Source organism: Meriones unguiculatus, chromosome 8, assembly GCF_030254825.1.
Source record: "Meriones unguiculatus strain TT.TT164.6M chromosome 8, Bangor_MerUng_6.1, whole genome shotgun sequence".
In the NCBI taxonomy this organism is placed as follows: Eukaryota; Metazoa; Chordata; class Mammalia; order Rodentia; family Muridae; genus Meriones; species Meriones unguiculatus.
In genome coordinates this window covers 105,229,579-105,252,792 of record NC_083356.1, presented here as the reverse complement: position 1 = coordinate 105,252,792, position 23,214 = coordinate 105,229,579, and the positions used below count along the sequence as shown (strand labels likewise).

Genomic DNA, 23,214 nt, shown 5'->3' with positions numbered 1-23,214 from the left:
GTTTAAGTGTACTCTGTGACAGACTGTTGTCATGGACAGGTAAAATCCGTAAGACAGTAAGGATGAGGCCTTCAAATACGCTCAGAATATTCTCAAACTCTTCCCAGACATACATACAAGCACAAATTCACACAGACACACACATACCCACAAGACAATTAAAAAAAAAAAAAACAACAACAAATACTTCCTAAAACCTAAAGCATTTCATATTTTTAACCTATACAGAAATTATCACAAATGACTCTACTCTTCTAAGCAATTCTTTTCTGCATTCACATAACACGGATATAAACATCACCACCCGCTCCCCGCTTTGAGCTGTCAGGGGCGTCAGAAAGCCTGATCTGTGCAATAAATTACAAAGTCTTTAGAGAATCACTAGGACATTTGCTTCAGGTTGCTGATGCCAACAGCAGTGTCGCCATAAGCAGCCCGTGTAAGGCTAGTGAGCCTCTGGTTTTCAAACCAAACCCAGAAGATTATACTACTGGGAAGATGAATATCAGAGTTCTAATCACCTCACTTCATTTGGATCCATTTACAAGTCACAAGCAGTCCTTCAGTGCTTGTGGCCCCTCTTAGATGATTTCAAAGGAACAATATTGCAGCTGAATGGAAAGAAAAATGCACAAATTATGGGAACATGGAATGGAAGAGTCTTTCACCCAAGAATCCAGCTGAAACCTCTCACAGTAGAGAATCAAGAATCCAAGCACGCGTGTCAACTCCTGAAACCTCTCTCCATTCCCAGGTATACACCAGCAGTTTTCCCAGAATCTCATCAGAAACGCACTTACAGGAAAATGGCATGTGCTCACGCCCTCACGTAATCCTTCTGCTTCTGTCTTTACATTACAAAATTATAATCCACCCAAGGCATCTCTAGAGCCTCTTTATCATCTCACTTAATAAAGAGAAATAAAAAGGGAAAGTGATTTCCTAGCTAGTTTTAGAGATAAAATTTTAGAACCACAAACACACAAAAAAGTATATATGCTAATTTAAGACAGTTAATTATGACCGTTTCTGCAAGAGCCAATTCCCACACTTAGGTGTGTCTTAGTTGTCTCTGAGTATCTTTCTTTTAACCCTTCTGCTCAAAGTCTGCATTAAGATTATCTTTGCTAAAACTCCTCAACTGGGCAGTGGTGGTGCATACCTTTAGTCCCAGCATTCAGGAGGCAAAGGTAGATGGGTTTGAGGCCAGCCTGATCTACAGAGGAAGGAAGTGAGTTCCAGGACTCCAGGGCTACACAGAGAACCCCTGTCTTAAACCCTCCCAAAAAAATAAATAAAAATAAGTAAATATAACGTAAAACCCTTCTGTTTCAAAAAGTCTAACAATTCTAATGATTAGAATTTTAGCAGTTCCAAGGATTGTTTCTTGAAATTATTTTCTGCCTCAAAGATACAAATTTCAGTTTGTTTTTGGTTAGAATTCCCTGAAAAAATGAAGGCTACCGACAGTGATAACATGCTGTTTTTCCGTCCCCTCACCAATGACGGATATGACTCTCTGATGAGAAGTTTATAAAATGTAAGCATTCTAAGATTTATTTGTAAATAGATTATCTCCTGTCAGAGAAAAACGTTTCGATCACTAATGTGAAGATGGTATCATTAATATTTGATAACGACTTTAATTCTTCTCTGAATGAAATACAGTTACAAAATCAATCTGCCTACAAACATCCTGAGTAAATAATAGATGTAGGAAGTTAGGAATTTTTTTCCCATTATACGTCTCAGATCTCATGCTAATAAAGCTTTATCCTTCAGTTCACGTGAGAGACCGTACCATCCCACACCACAGAACTCATTTTACATTTGCTTTTTCACGGCAGCTAACAGATTTTAGAAAAACATAGATTTGTTATTCTAGATTCCCTGTCACAGACACATCAAATTCTGTTTGAAATTTGGCCCAACTGTGCTTTTATTCAACACCGAATTTCAATGATTTAGCAAGGTTTAGAACAGATAAACAAATAGAAGAGCAAACTTTGTGTACCTCTCCAGCACAAGAATATAGTTACTCCATTTATGAGCTCAACTGTATCCAAGGGACATGGGCTTCTGAAGCCCTGAATTATGAAATGAGTAAAGTGGTATCCTGAATGAGGTGGACAGATGTCATTTGTTTTCAGGGAGTCCAAGATGCCCAATTTCCATCTTCACCAAAGCCAGTGTGTGAAGATTGTTACCTGTAGGAGCAGTGACATGACCTGGCATTTGCTAGCTACTGTTTGAGCTTCCCTCTGCAGTCTTCAGCTCACCCACTTTTCGTGGCAACGTTTCCGTCATTATCACAAGTAGCACTATGTCACAAGGACAAGCCAATTTCTTTCATGTAAATGGAGAACATGTTTGCTTTGAGATATTTCCATCAGTGTCAGTGACACCCCAGGAAAAGCCTGCCCTGTCACTTCCTAGCAGAAAAGGGAAACAAACCGTCATTTCCCACTCAGCTTGAATTCTTGGCCTACCACTCTTTCGACTCACTTGCTTTTGCCAAAAGAAGGATTGGTTCTACATCTCAGAGAAGTTGGCGCAAGAGATGGAGCCATGTCCCCGACTTGATGAGTTGGTTCTCCACTCAGCAGTCACTCACGTAAGCAAACCATCAGGAGCCACAGGGCCGGGTGGAAAGGCAAAGTTCCTGGGTAGACATTAAAGCACTCCACCACAGCTCACGTTGTTATTCTTCTCCAGACCCCCTCCGTGGTCTCGGCCTCCATATCTATAGAGTGACGGTCGAGCTAGCTGTTCTCAAAGCCACTGCTTCAGAACCTAATTAATAAGGTTTGGTGTTTGAGACCAGACTGAGCGTAGCACAGAGAGACAGAGTACTCAGCGTATCCTTATCTGCCTGCTCTTCTTCATCCGCCTCCTGGTGTCGCTCCACCCACAGCTGTCAGTTGCGAGTTACCCAGTGATAAATATCAACGTTCTCTTACAAAGTGGAATCATCGGCGAACATTTCCCTTACACCCTAGAAAAGTCACCAAGTCAACCCAGAGACTGTGCTGGTGGTGGGAAAAATCAAAACGAACCAACGAACCCACCACTTCGGCAAGGTTTACAGCCTGAGACTTCTCTGACTACAATGGGCTTGAGCGTCCTGCACAGGCTGCAGTGGTGGAGAGGTAATGGGAGGTGTTGTGGCAACACGAAGAACTTTTTAAAGAGACTCTCGCCACTGGCTACTTTTATTTTTCCAGGAAACTGTTCAAATGTTCTGATCAACTGCTGCACCTCGGCGCTCCCCAGCCCTCCCTAAAGTACCCAGAGCATCGCTTTTATCTGAAAAGCTTCTTGAACCACCTCTGTAAGACTCATTGATGCTTAAGTGAATGTTACAGGTATTCTGTGAATGCGCTAGCCACAGAAATCAATTGACGCCTTGCATAGGGAAGTCTTGAGATTGATCTTTCCAGGAGAGAACCAATTTGTGACTTTAGGAGATGAATAGATACCAAGAATGTTGAAAAAATATTGGAGCTTGAGGAAAAAAAAAATCACAGAGGTGTGGAACTTGCTCCTCTGTGCTACTACATTAGTAGTCTGCAGTATTAGATTAGGAACTACTTCAGGGAAGCAGTGTCTTAAAGGACGATGATGTTCAGGAGTGGATAAAGGGGAAAATGATTGAGAAATGCTAGACAGCTTCTCTAGCGGTCCCCAGCTTGAAAAGGAGCCTCTTCAGCCACAAAGAGGAGGTGCTGTAGAGTCTTGTGTTTAAATGTGGACCCCCGCTTTTTACAGGATAGGGGCATCCAGTAGACTTCCTTTTTAAGAAAAAAACCTAAGCCTGCTGTGGTGGTGCATCTTAGCACTCGGGAGGCGGAGGCAGGCTTATCTCTGTGAGTTCAAAGCCAGTCTTGTCTACAAAGCAAGATCCAGGACAGCAGGGCTATTACACAGAGAAACGCTATCTCAAAGAAACAAAACAAAACAACGACAACCAAAAACACCTTGTATTAATTCTTCAAACATTCCATACAGTGATTTGTGACTCATTCTTACAGTACTTGAGCATTTTGACTTGTGGCAGGGAGTGTAGCTCAGTGGTGGAGCACTTGTCAAGTGCATACAAAGCCAGGGACCAAACTCCACTACTTCATCAAAAAAGAATGGAAGAACCCTCAGAATTAATCTTGCTTGCCCAATATAGAAATTTAAACATCATCAAAGGTTTTATGCCTTTCTAGGCAGCAAAGGTCATAGCAAGACAAAAAGCCAAGCTCTGGCCTTTCCAAAGGCACAGAAGCTAAAAGCAAGGTGTGAAAAGGCAGCAAGCAGACCTCAAAGCATATTCTCACAGAATGCTTTGTCTGGAAATAATTTTGCGCCATTAAACAATCTTACTTCCAAACTATAATGGAAAAAGAGACCTTGCAAGTTGTCTTCTGATCTCCACATATGTGCTATACACACACACACACACACACACACACACACACACACACACACACACACAAACCAATAATAACAATATGTTTTCAAGTCTTCCCCCCACACACTTAATGATTAAGTTTTCATGGGCAGAATCATAAATAGATAGATAGATAGATAGATAAAAGTTTCCTCACATCAAAACTTCACTTACGTGTATCTTTTTACAATGAATGTAACTAAAAAATGGGTGTGATAATAAACCCGAACATATCCCACTACACTGTAGTTTTTTGTTCATCTTATCCTCCATAGAAGAAGTGGGAAGCCATCTTTACTCTAAAGCATGTGCCTAGGCTTACATCTAAGTTTTGCCTTTGTCTATAGGATCTTAGGCCTTTCAGAGTCTAGATTTCGCAGCACATATCTTTTTCGAATCATTTATTGCTAATACCGTCTTACATTTATGCATTTGTATGTGCAAGCACAGGTGTGTGGGAATGTATGTGGAGGTCAAAGGACAATTTTCAGGCACTGGTTCTCACCTTCCACCACATGGGTTCCAGGAATCTGACAGAGTTCATCAGTTTGGGTAGTAAGATCATTTACCTTAGCTTTGAGCCATCTAACCAGCCTTTTCTCCTCACCTCTCCTCCTCTCTTCTCTCCTCCCTTCTCCTTCCTTTCCCTCTTCTCCTCCCACCCATCTATCCCAAGGTCCTGGGGATGTGCTGCAGTGGCAAAATATGTGCCTACCATTTGCAAGACTCTGGGTTTGATTCTCAAAACTAGAAAAATAAAATCTAGTCTAGGTGAGTGTATTGCATTTAGATAGCAAATACTTGACTATGATTACAGTATTAGGTGCTACAAAGGGCTCAGTGATTAGCTTTCTCAAACAAAGACCTGTTTAGGAAAGCTGAAGATAAAATGATTGTCAGTTGCTAGCTGCTCACCTCTGATGAGACTCAGTTCCGCCTCCTCTAGACCCATTCCATTAGAGACGTGGGCAGAAACACACCGTGAAGACCAATTAAACAAAATGATGCCTTCACATACACTTGTGTGACAAAGAACTTGGAAGCAGATAGAAGGCAGTGAATCAAGCCAAAGCCCTCAAAAATCAAGCATCCCGGTGTAATTTAGAAGGAAACAGGAAATACAGTTTTAGAAACTCACCCGTAAATGATCACGTGCGCACAAATTGACACTATCAAGACTCTCAGCACTGTCCCAGCTGAAAACGTCATCATCTGATTCCTGCACAGAAGAGCACAGTGAGGCGCTGTCAGCTTCTTCAAATGTCCCCTTTAAAATTCCACTCATAGCTGTCACATGGACCTGCAGGAGGAACGGGAGCCGAGCATTGAAATCTGCGCCCACTGGCTGCATAGCCAAGGTCTTACAGTTGTGTGAGGGTCCAGTGCTTTGAACCACACAGACTGCACTTCCTGCAACACTGGAAAGCATTCCAAACAACTACACCCTGATTCGCTCTTATTTTTTTCATTCTCATCCTGGCAATAATGTCTGTAAGAAAGAGTTCAAATTAAGAATGTGAAATAAGAATGCTGCACAAGAAAACACAGCTTCTTGTTTCCAAATGCCAAAACAAAAGCCAAATGCATTTATTTGATTTGCTCTAGCAAATCGTGTACTGTCGTTGACAGAGCCAGAGTTCAGAACAAAATGGATCACTCACTTGCATGCTGTCATACTGGGAGCATACTGATGAGGGTATGTCTATCTTGTCGGGGATTTCTTTTTCCTCAGGTACAAAGGCATCTGCTTTCCTGGGGCTCTCTGTCCATCAAAAATCAAATTGGATGCTAGGAATGGCAATACCTGCAGAATTTAGATGCCTTATCATGTTTCCAGTCAATTCAGCAGAGCCACAGGGAATACTCAAGGCCTCCGCCAAGGATAGCTGAATAGATTTTACACATGACAGACTACAGTACCTAAATCTTTTTGCCAGATAAAACATTAATTTAAACTTCTTCACTCTTTGTAGAAGAGCCATTCAGATGCAGGTGGATTCACAATTTAAAAAAAAAAAATGTTAACATCAAGTTTGATGAATCATTAAACCACCGAGTAACAATTTCCCTGCATCTATAGAGAAACAGTTAAGGTAATCAGGGGTTGAAAACACAAATACCTACAGTGGCAGACCTTCAGAAGGGAAAGCTGTGAACACACAGTCCTCTTCATTATATCTCTCATGTGCTATTTGTAACAGTGCTACCAAGAAATATGCCTTTTCTAAGGGAGACTGATACATAGCTACAATAATAAAAATCCTATCAATCAAGTAGAAAGTAGTTGTGGGTTCTGTGATGTGGTAGATGGGTGACCACATTCCAAAGTCCGTGTCAGAGACGCCAACGTAGGGGTAGGTCATTTTGGCTAAATGCTTTCACAGTTTAGCCAACTCTAACCTGGCAAGTGCCTTGCTTACGTAGCCAGAAGCAGCCCTTTACTGTACTAGACTTCATATTCCACATCTGTTTATCACTTATTGATTTTGTTTACAGAGCTAAAGAAGCAATTTTAAAACTAAACTGTAATCTAAAGCCCAAATCTGACTGATTCAACAACACAGACAAGAATAGTCAGCATCAGTGACTTGGATTGTTAACTGACTGGGGTATCAAAGCCTTGTCAGCAGTCCTATGAGTACTTAACTGGTGGAGGGAACCAAATTCACAAGAAACCCTGGTAGTACAAGCTACAAAGGAGTGGTCTTTTAAGTCAAACCTCAATGTAGCAATTTAAGACATGCCCACGGGTCACTGACTCCTAGATTCAGGGTGGGGCAGTGAGCACCCAGTAGCCTAACCTTCAGTGAAACCCACCTGAGGTTGGAGGAAAGGCCTCAGTCAAAGCTTTGTATGATTCCATGAATCCCACACCCCAAAGCATAAGTTAAAGTGCCCCTAACACAAAAGAAGCCTCCATCAATCGCACGGACACCGGGTTCACCTCCCCACGTCTCCCCCCAGTTTCTGCCATCAACCTTATAAACGTCTCATTAGAAGCCTGACATTACCCCACCCCAGGGGACCACTCCTACCAGCCACTCTCCACTGCCTTCCCTTCCCTAAGCTCCACCCTTGGCTCTACAATAAGATTTCTTCCTAAAACTCACTCTCTGTGGCCTATGAACTGTACTGTTTGAATCCCCAAAACAGGTCCAGGGGCCACTTACTTTGTGGATGTTTTGTGTGACTATGAACACAGGGGACCCTAACTCCTGCGTTAAAGGCCCCAAGAGTTAAGAGAGAAGGCATCCGTCAATCTCAAACTTACCTCTGTTTCTGGTATCAATCAGAGAAAACCTGAAATGTATAGCTGAATATTTGAGTGGGCAAAGGGAGGGAGGGAGAGAAAAGGGGAGGAGTGAAAGGAGAAAAAGAAAGAAGAAAGAGAAAAAATTTCATCTTGCTTTGTTTTCACCAGTCTGGTCCCGTTTTTGGTTTGGGTTTTTGGTTTTGTTTGTTTGTTCGTTTGTATTGTTTTGTTTTGTTTTTGCACCCTCGCTACATTACTGAAATCGCCATATTAAAATTACTTTCATGGCAATACGAGAAGAACCGCGCAGGAGGAATGAGGGGGTGAGAGAGATGCCTGCAGTTAATAGATTGGGAAGGAGGCATCTTTGGAGCAGTTACTGTGAATGTTTTTCAATGAGTGTTTCTTATCTACAGCTAAGTGAAAATCCTAGGCAGCATTTGAAATTGCCCTATGATGCTGAATTTTTGAGACCTCCTAACCAGAAGGGACTGTTAACAGACTGAGAAATATGGATGGCTTAATTAATATTTCTCAGCACTGAGTGTTGTGTTTGCTGTATATCGGCTATAAATCAGATATGCCCAAGTCCTACTTGAGGGTTTCATGACAAGGTCTTATCTTTTCTACATGCAAAAATATATGGGGCCCTCTCAGTTTTCGAAATCTACCGAGTGCAAATGCTGTATTAGTCCTACTACAAAAACAGTTACAATTTGTACTGTAATCAGAGGATCATGGTCTGAATGCTTCTGTTCCTACACTGTTACAATGTTACAAATGTTAGAATACTAATTTAACCCAAGGTGATAATATAAGGAGGTGGAATTGTGGGGGAATAATCATTTCATGGATGCTAATAAGGACTTTCCTTCTAAGATCCCCTCACTGCTGTTTAAATACCCTCCCTTTCTGCTGTGAGATAACAGTGAACACGGTCTAGGAAGCAAATCTCTCCAGAAACAGAATATAATGGGATCTTGATCCTGGGCTTCCATCCTCCAGAATAGTGAGGAGTATTTTTCTTCTTGTTAATAATCCACCCAGTCCATGGTATTTTGTTACAGTGGTCTAAATGAAATAAGATATAGAGTAGTCACACTTTGGATTAAAATACTTAGATTGACAGTATTGTAATTAAAAATGTGCCCAGACACTCAAAACAGAAAAGTAGGTTGCTGGAGTTAAGAGCAGAAAACTGTAAGTCCTTAACTCATATGCTAGATTCTTGATGATATAAATGAGAAAGTTAGTAAAGTATAGAGCCTCCACAGACCTCGAGTTTCGGATTATCACACAAGTGTTATAGAGAAAGCAGCTCATATTCAAGATTTATATTATGGGCTAAGACACCTGAATAACCACACATAACCCAAATACACTGACCAGTGAGTCTGTACCACCCTCCTGTGTTCTTTTCACATCCTTTTATCCCTTTCACTAGAGCAAGGCTTACCATAGGAGCTTACCATATAATCCATAAACTGATTTGCTTATCAGAGAGTAGTTCGCCATAGCTAGTTGGGAGAAGACCTTGCAAACGGTCTTAGTGGTAGAGGCCTTACCTTGCATGAACAAGGCCCGGGGTTGAAACTGCCACCACCACAAAATAACAACAAGAAAGATAAATTGATGGAGAGAGAGAGGAAGGATAAAAATGAAGGTAAATTGAACAGTTCTGGGAACATGTATCAAAGCAGGTGAAACACAGGCGAGAGATTCCGAAGGCGGGGAAATCTCTAAATGAGAAAAAGAACAATTGGGGAGCTTCAAAGGTCTTGGCATTGGTTTTTGTCAAGGATTTAGTCATAAAAGAACAAGAGGCATAAGAAACTAGGCTGGCTGCAGGCTCTTATGCAAGCGCCTAGCTCCAAAAGTGGCAGAGCTCTGGATGGCAGTTGGGAAGAACAATTTTTACCCACATATCTGGTGACATCCCTATGCCCCAACTAAAGGCACATCTGTGGGATCTGGATTTTAAGATCTGAGTGGTTGAAAAAAAAAAGGAAACTAAAATCTGAATAGGAGAAGATTCCCTAGAGGAAAGGTGGTAGAGCGGTGGATTCGGTGCACGCTGCAGTGGGCTGTGCCTCAGGCCAGCTGTTAAAGTCCTGCGGAGAACATTTTTTCAGGATGTAGTCCCAAGACTCACCACAAGTTACGAGTTTGCCGGAGTTGGTTCTCGGGTTCTGGAATCAAACTCAGGTAATCATGTTTGGTGGTGAGAGCCTTCACTGGCTGTATATGTCTGTATATGGCCTTCACCGTGTCACAAGGCATCAAGAAGTCCCTTAATAGACTCAATCTTTTGATCTTGGTGGATACACTTACAGAATTGTAAGAAACTGACTTCTTCATAAATTTATATTAAAAAAAATACTTGCTGGGAGTGAAATAACCAGATTATTGACACAAGGCAGGATGATAAACTAGGGATGAGGGACCAAGCTGCACTGTTTGCCTTTGTGGCCATGACAGGAATGTCCACTGCAAAGAGCTGTCATGTCAAAGATTAAAGTCTTCCATCGAGGGCCCTCTCCTTCATGATAGCTGGCACAGCAGTGTTTGGGTATTCCCTTGTTCAAGACCCACATCCAACAAGAAGCCGGCTTCACCCTCTCAAAGAATTCTCTCGGCTGTTTTGACAACAACTTGAGGGAAATTGTCCTGGTATGTTGTTCATCAAGTCATTACACTTTACCAAAAGCCCACCTGTACTCCAGGAAAAGCGATGAATAGATTAATATCACATACACAATTTCATAAGCTACGCTTTTGCCAATTATGTCACAAAAGCATCTCCTTCTATAACTAGTTGTTTAATTTGATTTTGATTTTGTATTTAGGGGTGCATAGTATTTCACTGACTAGTTGTGTTATAAATGCTTGACTGAGCTTCTGAAGGAGAATGCTGGGCTCCTTTCAAAGAAACACATTCAGAGGAAACACATGTAAATCGTGGTGCCATTTTTACCATATCTTATATTGTTGAGCACAACTTCAGGATGAATTTGATTCCTAGAAGTGGAAGTACTGACATCTCCAAACATTTTGCCAGTTTGGCTGCCAGAGAGGCACTGCCAATCTGTGTTTCTTTGATGATGCTCTGGGATATGGTTTTACAACACCTTTGCCAATAATGCAGCCTGCTTTAAAATTTTTCTCATAAATGTATCGGCTACTCAAATTAATAATTACTGTTAACGTATGTACATTGCCTATTTCGCAATTCTAGTGTTTCAGGCAAGTGACTGGCAGGATTCTAGAACTGCTTCTAGGACATTGTCTGGTCCTAGTTCTATACACGCTTATTTCAGCCCACAGTTGCAGAAATTGTGAGAAGTCACTTTGGTGATCACATCCATAGGCATACGGAGTGTGGCGAAAAAAAAGATTTACATGTGAACCAGTGACCTGATGGGTGGGCGGATGACCTAGCCTTTCAGACTGGGCCTAGAGCAGTGGGCCTAGAACATTCCTGATGCCACAACCTTTTAATGCAGTTCCTCATGCGGTGGCTCCCAAGCATAAAATTATTTTCACTGCTACTTCATAACTGTAATTTTCCTATTGGTACGAATCACAATGTAAATACCTATGTTTTCCCATGGTCTTAGGGGACCCCTGGGAAAGGGTCATTCAACTCCTAAAGGAGAGGTTGAGAACTTCTGGCCTAGAGGTTATATGTACTAAAGATGAGAGGGGTTCTGTGTGAGAAGGATTCTCTGTGAGGAGCTAGAAAGAATGCATGGTGTGCAGAGCACACAGCTTCTAGGAGAATGAAGTCTAAGGAGCTGAAGCCTACCACCAACAAGATGAGCCTGGAGTGAGCTGCGCCACCACAGCAGGCTGACAAGACCTCAGCTGAACTGACACCTTGATTCCAGCCTGTGGGACCCTGAGCAACAGACCTAGCAGTGCTGCCCAGGACTTCTGTCCCTTAGTGTTCTGAGCTAACATACCTGAGAGGCTAATGTTGTTATGCTTGTGATAACTGCTCACACAACAGAAAACTGACAGTACAGACCAGTTCATTTAGCTTTTGTTAATGTTAGTATCAAAGCCAAGGTCATAGAGGTAGATCATAGAGCCAGAATCCAAACCAGAGGCCTGCACATTTGAAACCATGCTTCATGCTCTTTCTTATTCTCTCAGTGGTTCCTCACTGCTTAGAATTGTTGTTGTTTTTTTTCCTCCCAGCCCTGTCACCCTCTTCCTTTCACCTTTCTTTTTTTCCTTTTCCAGTTTTCCTAGATAGGGTCCTGATACACATTCTCTCTCTCTCTCTCTCTCTCTATATATATATATATATATATATATATATATATATATATATACTCGCACACACACATATATTCATATATTTCTCCCTCCCTCTCTCACTGCTCTTCCTTCCCTCCCCTTCCTGTCCTGCCCTTCCTGCTTTCCTTTCTTCATTGTTCTTCTATCCTTTCTATCCTATCTGGTTTGGGTGCAATTCTATCAAAAGCTTGCACTCTCCTGTATAATCAGCTCACCTTTACCTTGAGGTATATTAAGAGTCAGTAAAATGACACACTGTTTCTCAGTGTGAAAACAACTACACTTGATTTCTTTGTCACTAGCCCAGAGCTGTGATCTGCTGTATATTTTCACTTAGGATTGCTCACCAGAGCAGGACATAATTGGCAGAAAAACAGGGGTAGAGGAAGGGGGGTTCTGGACAGTGTGTGGATTTCTTTTTGCTTGTTTTTTCTTGGTTTGTTTGTCATTTGTTTGTGTTGTACAGCGCTAGGAGTGAAACACAGGGCCTCCTTCAAGCTAAGCAAGCACTCTTTCACTGAGCTACACCCACAGCCCCTACAATTTTAGCCTCAGTCACATGTTGCTGGACATCCTTAGCATAACCAAGTGGGATCCATTGATTCCCAATATTTGTGAATTAAATGGCTTAAATATACAGTGCTGTGTTTTATGCATTAATATTAGCACTTACATATTAATATGACTCAATTGCATTAATATTAGCACTTACATATTAATATGACTCAATTGCATTAATATTAGCACTTACATATTAATATGACTCAATTGCATTAATATTAGCACTTACATATTAATATGACTCAATTGCATTAATTTGCAACAAATCTATGGTTGACTATTAAGATGCTCTGAATGAACGTATATACAAAATAGAAGTCACCCTTCAGCATTATGAAGAACTGGTTCCGGGAAACGCTCTCCATCCTAAAAGCCACAAATGTTCATGTCTGTGGAAACACACAGGATTCCATGTAGCACACAAGTGCCCTCCCACAGTTTATGGTGGATGGCTTCTGCATTCTTTATAACGCTAGATACCAGGAAAACATGATGCTCGTAGTTGTTATACTATCTGGCTTAAGGAACACATGCATGCTTTCCACACCCCCACGCCAAATATTTTCAACCTATATTTGGTTGAATCTGTGGCTGTGAAACCAGCTAATATGGAAGGCTGACTGTTGCATTGTAATGAAATAAAGCAGAGAGGCATGAAATGAGGAATGTGTGCAGATGAAATCCCTCATTAACACGAGAAAGCTCAAGTGGAGTTTAGACGATAAAAAATCTGCAATGTGAAAATTTGCCTGGCTTCATGACATTTCTATGACATGGATGTTGTCACATCCAAGAGCATTCCTGGAGTAGTGCAAGAAAGAAAAGGGCTATTGGAGAATGTAGGCGTATCTGTCACTGAGGGGCTAGAGGAGGCTGGATGGGTGGATGGCTGAGACCACCACTCACTTCATCATTTAGTCAGCAACACGATTTGGAACACAAAGTCCCTCTCAGGCATTGTGGAAGGCACTGATGTGGAGACAGAGGAAAACCCCTGCCACTGACAATTATAGCTTAGATGGTTTTGAGAAACCTAGAGAGGGCAAAGAATAAATGTAATGGCTACACTAAAAAAGCAGTCCAGGTAGTATAAGACAGGAAGGAGGCTTCTTTCTCTCCATAGCCTTACTTGTGTATCATGTGATAATATCAAGAAAACAGAAAATTATGAAAGTCTCCAAACACAGTTTCTCTTTTGACACCCAGAAACACATGGCCTTTGTGGGTCCCTTATATGGTTCGGGTATCACAGTGGGTAAACAGTCTAAAAACAGAGGTTTATGAGCTAAAATAGGAAATTTTGATTAAGTAAAACAAGAATTACTATGACTTAAGGGCAAGAAAACAGAGAAGAATAAAAAAAACAACAACAACAACAAAAAACCTTTCCAAGAATGTCTTTGTCCTACTAAGCTGACCCCATCACAACCAGTACTTCCTGGGACATGATGACTTAATGGCTAGCCTAGGAGAGAGAGAGAAAGAAAGAAAGAAAGAAAGAAAGAAAGAAAGAAAGAAAGAAAGAAAGAAAGAAAGAAGAAAGGAAGGAGGGAAGAAGGAAGGAAGAAGGAAGGAAGGAAAAAAGGAGAATATTTGTAAAGATATTTATGCCTCCTGCTGCTTAGGAAATTGTTTCATTTATTAAATATTTATGATGGATCCAAAACATGACAGCAAGTAACTGCTTAGACAAGTGCCAGAAAACAAATTAAATATATTTCTGACCCTGTTATCAAACTTAGAAACAGTGAGGGAGATAGCAATGGCAAGCCCATCAGCCTCACTGGGAGCCAGAGAAGGTCTAAGTGCAGAATTTTGTTCAACAAAAACATTGTTATGTCCTGGAGATCATCTGGCCAGTCACGCATGTTTACATTTTTCCGAAGTGTTCCTCAAATCCAATTCTTTTACACAGTCTTTAATGTAACACATCCTGTATTTAACAAAAACACATAACATAGCCTTTGGCTATGGCAATTTCATATATGCAAATGATTCGTTTCCCTTCATCCCCCAAGAACACTTTTCTGTGCCTTGGTTTCTCCACAACTGCAGTGAAGACTTCGGATATCAATATGGGCAAGTCCCATGCTTCTAATGAAGGAAGCCTAAAATATACAGTGTGGGAAATTTTGAGTGTTTATAAAAGATTTCGTGCAAAACATTGATTGAAGATACAACATCTTGCAAAAAGCATTTGTTATTTTTCTTTTAAGTAAATTTCATTTTTAACTAATGTGCAAATGAATCAGGAAAAAAAACAAAGAAATATGTTGTATGCACCATGCTTCTTTACTGTTTTGAACTATTATATTAAACTGGACTATCCTTAATATAGGGGCCCTTGAGAAATATATGACAGAATTACTACCTCCTTTTTTACATGTATGCCCTGCATGCATGTAAATGTGTGGGCATATATGCATATTCTCATGTAGGGGCACCCACTGTGAAGATATGTATTCATGTATATGTACATGTGTGTTGGAAACCTCATGTTGATATTGGGACTCTCCCCCTATCACTCTTCCCTTTATTTTTTGAGGCAGTGTCTCTCAGTCAAATCTAGAAGTTGCAGATACGACTGCATTCTGCAGCTGGGTCTCCTGTTTTGGCCTTCCCAGACTGGAAGAACAGTGACCTAGCTAAAGCTGTGCCCACCCAATATTTGCATGGGTTCTGGGTCTCCAAACTCCTCCAGTCTTCTTGTCTACACAGCAGGTATGTTAGCCACTGAGCCATCTCCACTAGCCCATCCTATCTTTTTACATGATGAGATTAATGTTCATCAAGTTGCTCTCCTGTCCATGATATCCTTGCTGATACACATTGCTGACACACATCAAGATTGAATAAAATGTTTGAAATCTCAGGCTGAGACTGTTTTCATAGTTTGTATGTTCAATAAATTTTAAGTCAAACTAATTCTCTCATTATAGTCAAAATATAAACAACTGACTGGGAAGTACAGTGCCCTGCCCACTGACTGAGATTTGGGGATTATCCAAATGCTATCACTGGCTTGATAATGAATTCCATGCCTTGCTTCTTGATGCATGAAAATGCAACCGAAGAGCAGTGCCTGCTTTGCATCGATTCCATTTTCATTCCCATGTAAATCTTAGACTAAATATCAAGTACTAATGCAGAAGGAAGCAAGAACGGCAGGTGATCGATACTATTTCTGAGTTACGACACCAGCCAGCACAGATGCTAATATGAGTGCTCATTTGCCTGGACCACTGTAAGTATGAGACATATGTGAAACCCGGGAAATCTGGCCTGAGCTTCCTTACTCTGATGTTGTTACCCTTTCCTTGTAATTCCCAGCACTTCACTTCCAGCCATTTGCCAAATCAGCATATTTCCACTCTAGATATAGGAGTTGCCTACCTAAGTTATGGAGGAAGTTATTAAATATTTATTTTCCTTAGTGTACTTTATGAGATTCGAGAGGCCTGTTCAAAAGCACCTAAAAGGGTACTTAGCCAGTTTTAGAAAATAAAGAAACATAAAACTTTATTGTTGTAAGTAATAAACTGTATTTTTAAGTAATCTAACATTGAGAATAAGTGTATTTAGTACATGATCTTCAGGTACTTAAAGAATGCTTGAAATTTTGACTGTGTCTGATAATGAGGTTATTTGCATAGGTCACATGACCATGTCTTGGTCCTTCTGTCTTGTTAGCATGCTTTTCAATGTCATCATCATTTATGCTGGAAGCGTTACCTCTGAAGTGTTTGTTCATGTTAATTGAGAAAAACTAAATACTCTTCACTGTCCTAAGATCCCCTGCAAAGCAAAGCGCTTATGCACCCAGTAAATTTAACTGCATATAATGTACTGGTTAGATATTAAATATCTTAGCACGTGGTTTAAGAGTGTAGTACTGTAATTGCTACATGGCTAATGCTAAATCTAACTGGCTAAGGTTACTAATACGAAAATAAAGTATGCTGTGCCTAAGTTATTTAAACAAGCAGTAAAGGGATAACAGAACTGAGAATCTCATTTGCATTATAACTAAGTAAAACTAAAACATTACGATGGTTCCCCTTACCCACTGATAAAGGAAATGGTGTTTGGGATGACAGTGTTGTCTTCAAAGCACACATTATGAAAATATTTTAATTTGAAAAAATTGCCTAGAGCAAAACTGGATGATAACTGTGATGGGTTTTTTTCCTTGTAAAGAAAGCCATATACAACAAATGCTTCATTTCAAACAAAGAAAACCACTTCAAAAACATAGGTACAACATATTAAAAATTTATTAAGCTTAAAATGAATTACCTTAATATTAAAACAATTATTTTTAACTGGCCAGAATGGATAAAGTCTTTTATTCATTAGATATATTCTCAAGGCAAGAAAATCACTGAATTGGTAAAATGTGGTCGGGACTGTGAGTTAAAATGGTCCTTACACCACCGTGCCCAAATATGAGTCGGTTGCTTTACTACTCACATCCTACACTTGCATTTGCAGATTTTTCTTAAGTTACCGATACATTTTTTTCTTTTTACTTTTCATCTTACTCAGTACCTTACTAACCACTGCACCATGGGGAGAAAAATGAACTCAAACACTGTGCCAAAGCAAGACAAAACAATACAAGTCATCTGTGCTACAAACCTACATCTACATCTTAAAACTGTCTGTACCGGGGAGGGGGTGGGGAACAAACGGCCTCACCTTGCCCCATCTTACTCAAGAGCTTTGGGAGGTTTTCATTTGTCTGTATCATCTTTCATGCTTTTGCCTCTCCTTTGCCTCCAGTAAAACACACACACACACACACACACACACACACACACACACACTTTTCCCACAGACTGCAGTAGAAGCTACCACAGTTAGTTGTTTCCTTTTTTTATGCCTTGCAGACGTCTGCCAGTGCCTGATAGAAAATGCTGATGGAGAAAGGGTTTATCTACTTTCCATCCAAAATATGTGAGCCATTAAGGAAATTATAAAAAGCAACAACAATATACTTTGCTTTTATTCAGAACCTTTCCCTTAGTGATTATTAAAAGGACGATATTTTTAGCTAAAGAAAGCAAAATTCATCTGCAGCAGCTGGTTTCCAAGGAAACAGAATAATTTAAAACCATGTGGAACTCTGCTCTCTAATTTTCATCAATCCCTTTTCATTCCTAGAGGTGGCTTTGTTCAGAATTTATAATTCCTTTTTTTTTTTTAAGAAAATGTAGCTGGAAAATGTAGCTGCATTGATTTATTGTCTAACGCATTCCATCAGCTGAATATTTATGTAGTCTTGCATATCACCTCCAGTGCCGGGGGCGGGGGGAGTGAGAAACTGGAATTAACTGTAATCATCATTTTGTTTGAAAAACAAAAATTACTTAAAAAAAAAAAAAACCCAACAATTAAAAACACAGAAAAATTTTAGAGCATTAGGTCATGGTTTTTGAAATCCAGAAATGGTTCAGACAAACCATAGGAGAGATCAACATAACATCTAAGCATAAAAGGATATTAAGTCTATTTAGTATGTTTAGAAAGTTCAAAGGAGGTGTCCATTAACTTGAACAACCTTTACCTAGTATCCGGCAGTATTTATTTCCCACTTAATTTCTTAAGACTTCTTTCTTAGGTTTGTACCACCTCATTCAAAGGATTGTATCACCCATCTTCCAACTCAACGCAAAAACAAGTCCAAATTTTCTTAGAAATTATAGTCATTCTTAGTAAGTTATGATTTATTGAAAGGCATCAAAATACATGAATGAAGTATTTACATCACCATTATGCTTTGTTTTATTCGAGTCAACAGGTATCAATTGGATGCCAAAGTGTCCACGTCTGTACTATTTAAGAGTTCAAAGTAATGAGGTCCTCTCTGACCTAAATGATCTTATAAATTATAATCAACAGAGTAGTGTTGTGGAATAAAAATTATCTTCCTGTCTTTATTACTATAAATATATCGTTTACCCCACACTATTGAAGATCTTCCCTGATTTTCTTACAAGAAAAATAAAACAAAGCGTCAGGCATTATAAACAACGGGTAAAGTCAAAACTTTAGGAATATAAAAAAAAAAAAAAAAAAAAAAGCCGTCGCGAGGCTTTTGCTAGCAATGTGTGGTGGAATTCCTTAACCTTGCTGTATCTGATTCGTAAATGAAACTTGTCGGTCAGACACTACTTTTTCCAGCAAAGCCCCATCCTTCCCCGTTAGAATTCTGCGTTCTTAAAGGCAAAACCGCCCGGTGCGTGCTGACAGCTATCGATAGACTTTACTTCATCACCCCACGTAAGCTTCAAATTTGCTGACTAAAACGCTGCAGCTGCTCAGGGCACGAGATGCATCGAGAGACGAGGACTTAAATGCACACAGACCATTCATTCAAAGACAAGGCTTAAAAGAAACTGCAAACTTAAAAGGAAAAAAAAAATTTCATAAGCTCCTTGCTGGGCGGTAAATACAGAGTCCCCTCACTGAATCCAGTATGTTCAGGGAAGGCTCCATTTTCTCAGGACCTGTGGAATCTATCAAGCTTTTCTCACGTCTCCTCCGGTTTCCACGAACAGAAGCCTTGATAAAAACACACACAGACACACGGTTTTGTCGTTCGGGTCTGCTCAGGAACCCTTGGTAAAATGGCTCTCCGGGAGAAGGCATGCCTCTGGTGGGTCTGTGCGGTTTTTTGTGTTTAAATCAGAGAAAGGATTTTTGCAAACACAACCAGCTGCTCATCAAGGCTTCCCGGGAGCCAAGCAAGGGACCGCTTTCGGGAAGGAGCTTCAGGATTCCCACACTCCAAGGATGCTGCTATCAGAACTGAGCATTTCCCTTTAAAAAAAAAAAAAAAAGAAAGAAAGAAAGGAGAGGAAAGGAAAGGAAAGAAATTCTCTCTTTTATATTTTCCTCTTACCTGCAAATATGGTCTCTGTACTTGGGCTCCGGCAGAACACACTGAGAAGAGCTCACTCCGCCCTCGACCATCCATCAGGCCGCAACCAGCCAATAACAAAAGCCAGATTCTGGCGTCCTCCAGCTCTTGCTGCCTGCCTGCTCGCAGTCCTTGCTCCCTCCCACCCCGAGCTTTTAGAGGACAAATCCCTGCAGCAGAGGGAGGAAGGCAGTGGGGGGGGGGGGGGGAAGAAAGAAATATGGAGAGACTAACAGAAAAGAAAATATTTCAAAGAACAGCCAGCTGAAGTCAAAAGTCTTGTTTTGGATGTAGGAAATCGGGGTTAATCTGTGCCTTGCCCACTATAAATCAAAGCAAACAGTGAGGAAAGCCTAGGTAAATTGCCAGTTTCCCCTCACCCCATTGATTTTTTTTTTCCTTCAGTGGAAAAAAAAAATATGCCTCCTTATTGTACATTTTGAAATATAGGTAGTGGAGGAAGACTGACCATCAATATTAGTTCTTCAAAGGGATCCAATCGAAATGAATCAAACATGACAGCCTCTGCTTGGCAGCGTTTCTATTCATAGTTTTGGGGCCAGGTCAGCAAAATGCACATTTTTCACGCAGAGTAGAAGAACATTCAAATATTTTAGAGTTGTGTGGTTTGCATGACTTCAGATTCCTTAGATACTAGCATCAGTTTGTGCATAATGGAGCTTGTTGAGGATTAAAGAGGAATCAGCTCCTTGGTCGGCAAGTCTCAAAGTGACTAATTGGACTCTAATTTTGCTCTAATAACCCTGGGCAAAATCATTTCACTTCTGAACTGAAAAGCATAACATGAATAAAAGAACAATTGAGGAAAACATCAAATTAGATTTATTTAAAACAGCAAAGCAAACTCATATGAAGCTTCAAGGGGGAAAATTGCTCTAAAACAAAATCTCACTATGCAGCTGTGGCTAGCCTGAGACTCACGACATACACCAGGCTGGCCTCAAACTTAAAGAGACCTGCCTACCCCCAGCCTCCTAAATGCTGAGATTAAAGGCAAGTGACATCACAAATAGCCAAGAAAGTCAGTTAACAAACAAACAAGCAACAAACCGCTAATAAACGAGTATTTTGTTGTTGTTGTTGTTGTTCAGGGTTTCTGTGTGTAGCGCTGGCTGTCCTGGACTTGCTTTGTAGACCATGCTGGATTCGAAATCACAAAGATCCGCCTGCCTCTGCCTCCGAAAGTGCTAGGATTGCCGGCATGTGCCACAACACCCAGCACCACACCAGTATTCTTCATATTTAAAACTTTACCACTTGGATCAGGGAGATAGTTCAGTGGCCAAAGTCCCTTGCCACAAAGCCTGACAACCTGAGTTCAATCCCACATGTTGGAGAGAATGGGCTATTGACTTTTACTCTGACATTTGCACCAGTGCCATGGCATAGGAATACACACACACACACACACACACACACACACAGACTTTATGTAAATTTTAAAACTCGATGCTAATTGAGCTCATTTGATAAGATATTCTAAGAAAGCTTCCTTGAGAATGTTACACCCAGTTCTCGAGCCCCCAAAAGATCTACAGGAATCGACACATGAGGGTCTTTTTATTGCAAAACACATGAGGGTCTTTTTATTGTAAATCACAAGCTGCAGCTTGGGCCCACAACAACTGAATGTGTTGTGCCCAGGTTAGTTGGGTGATATACAGATTCTGGTCCCTCCCAGCATGCCCAAGGCAGGGGCAATTCCTGCCTGGCAAGCATCTATTGGTCAAGATGCTACATTTTGAATTGATTGGCTATAGGAAGGTCCCCAGACCATAATGACCTGGTGTCCCTCCCTAGGGGGATGGGCCAGTTTCCTAGCAACTGTTATCTCTAGTGGGTGGGGAAAGAATGCAGTAAGGCGGTCCTTCCCATCAGGGCATTACTGGACTTCTCCACCCACCTACATCAGGTCTTGATAATAGCGGCTAATTTATCTTTTGGTCTCAGAGAGGACATGCTTGTTTTGTTTAAAGATTCATTATAATTGCTGTGTGTGTGTGTGTGTGTGTGTGTGTGTGTGTGTGTGTGTGTGCATGTATGGAGTTGGACTGACATGTTGTGAGTTGCCCAATGTGGGTGATGAGAACTGAACCCTAACCTATAGAAGAGCAGAAAACTCTTAATCACTGAGCCATCCTTCCACCCCTCAATTTAATGGGTTTTCCCTCAGCCAGTGGCTGCTATGGAGGTATCTGTGAGCCTTGTTCTGCAGTTTCTTAGTTCATGGTCTTTGTGGGAATGAGATCGAGGGGAAGAAAAGGAGACAAATTGCAAGTATTCTTCATTTCTGGAAGTCGCTGCTCTGAGGACACACCTTGGATAGCTCAGGAATAACAGTACAGAGGATGAAAGGGAGTGCCAGGGACTTAACAGGAAGCAGGCTTTGCTTAGAACGGCTCTGGGGCTGGGTATTAGTTTCACTGTACAGGTGTATGAATAGAATTCCTGGAAAGATGAGTCTGCAAAGGCTGACTCATTAGAATTTCAGTCATGCAGAATGGTTGGTATGTTGCAAGTTCAAAGCCAAATTGTCACGATGCATCTTTAGCCCCTCAAATATCATCTATTGTCTTCCTTTATACATAACCTAACGTCTTTTGCAAGGCATCAGGGAAATCTTTGGGACTGGATAAGCACACCACTTGTGTCCACCAACCAGAGGGCTGAGAATGCTGCAGAACCTGTGAGCCATGACCCCTTCCACAGGGATAGCATGTTAGATAGCCTGGAAACCAGATATTTACATTACAATTTATAACAGTAGCAAAATTACAGTTATGAAGTAGCAACAAAATAATATTATGGTTGGGGGTCACCACAACATGAGGAACTATGCTAACAGGCTGCAGTGTTAGGAAGGTTATAAACCACTGAGTTTACCCCCATTTTGCTGTAACCCACCTATGCATTTGGAGAGTGTGTTGTTTTACCGTCTTTTCTGTTCTATTCCTTATGGAAAAAAACAAAACAACAACAACAAAAAAAAAAAAAAAACTTGTGAATTTGTTATCATTGGAACGTGGTATTTGGCCGAAACTGAATCTGTCTTCCTAGGTCATGGACACTCATATTTAGTTCCAATATACCATCCATCCCCTGTATTCCTGTGAGATAAGTGTTGGGATCCGTAAGCAGGATCTCCACGGCCAGCCCCAAGGGACCTGACAAACCGGATATCAGGCATCTGTGAGGCCACCTACAGACTGCCAGTGGTCCTCCTGAAACCACCTGCATGCTCTGGGTCACCTTATTAGAGAATTCGCACCACCTCCTCTCTCTGTCTCTCTCTCTGTGTCTCTGTCTCTGTCTCTCTGTCTCTGAACCCGCCATGTAACTTCACTGCACAATCCTAACAATAAAAAGAGCTATTTCTTTCATTAATAAAGGTTTGAACAGTATATCTGTTAGACCATACAACCTTCAGGTATGAAAAGAATACTGTGATTTTACTTTGACTGTATGATTCTTTGAAATAGATTTGTGAGGTTTTTGTTGAGATTATGTGACTGAAACCTTGAGTGGTATTTCTGTGGTCCCTAGATGATCCTGGGGAAATTAAGACCCCGACCCCTCTCTTGGGGTTCTTATTTAAAAAAAAAAAAATTAAATGGATGCAAATGGAAACTCAAGGACAATTTTATCAGAGAGAGGGAGAGAGAGAAAGAAGGAAAGAAAGAAAGAGAGAGAAAGAAAGAAAGAAAGAAAGAAAGAAAG

The 23,214-nt window shown here is 40.8% G+C and overlaps 1 protein-coding gene across 2 annotated transcripts in view; it reads right to left on the bottom strand.

Moving 5' to 3' along the window:
• Csrnp3 (cysteine and serine rich nuclear protein 3) overlaps positions 1–19,593 on the bottom strand; it is a 183,150-nt gene extending 163,557 nt beyond the window's left edge. Inside the window, exons 1-2 of one of the 2 annotated variants that reach the window (XM_060390299.1) lie at positions 19,459–19,593; positions 5,577–5,738 (exon numbers count right to left, since the gene is read on the bottom strand). The gene's annotated coding sequence lies outside the window, so the exon portion shown is untranslated. The remainder of the gene's footprint in view (positions 1–5,576; positions 5,739–19,458) is intronic. The other variant, XM_060390300.1, reaches the window with a different exon arrangement.
• Positions 19,594–23,214: the final 3,621 nt, after the last annotated feature.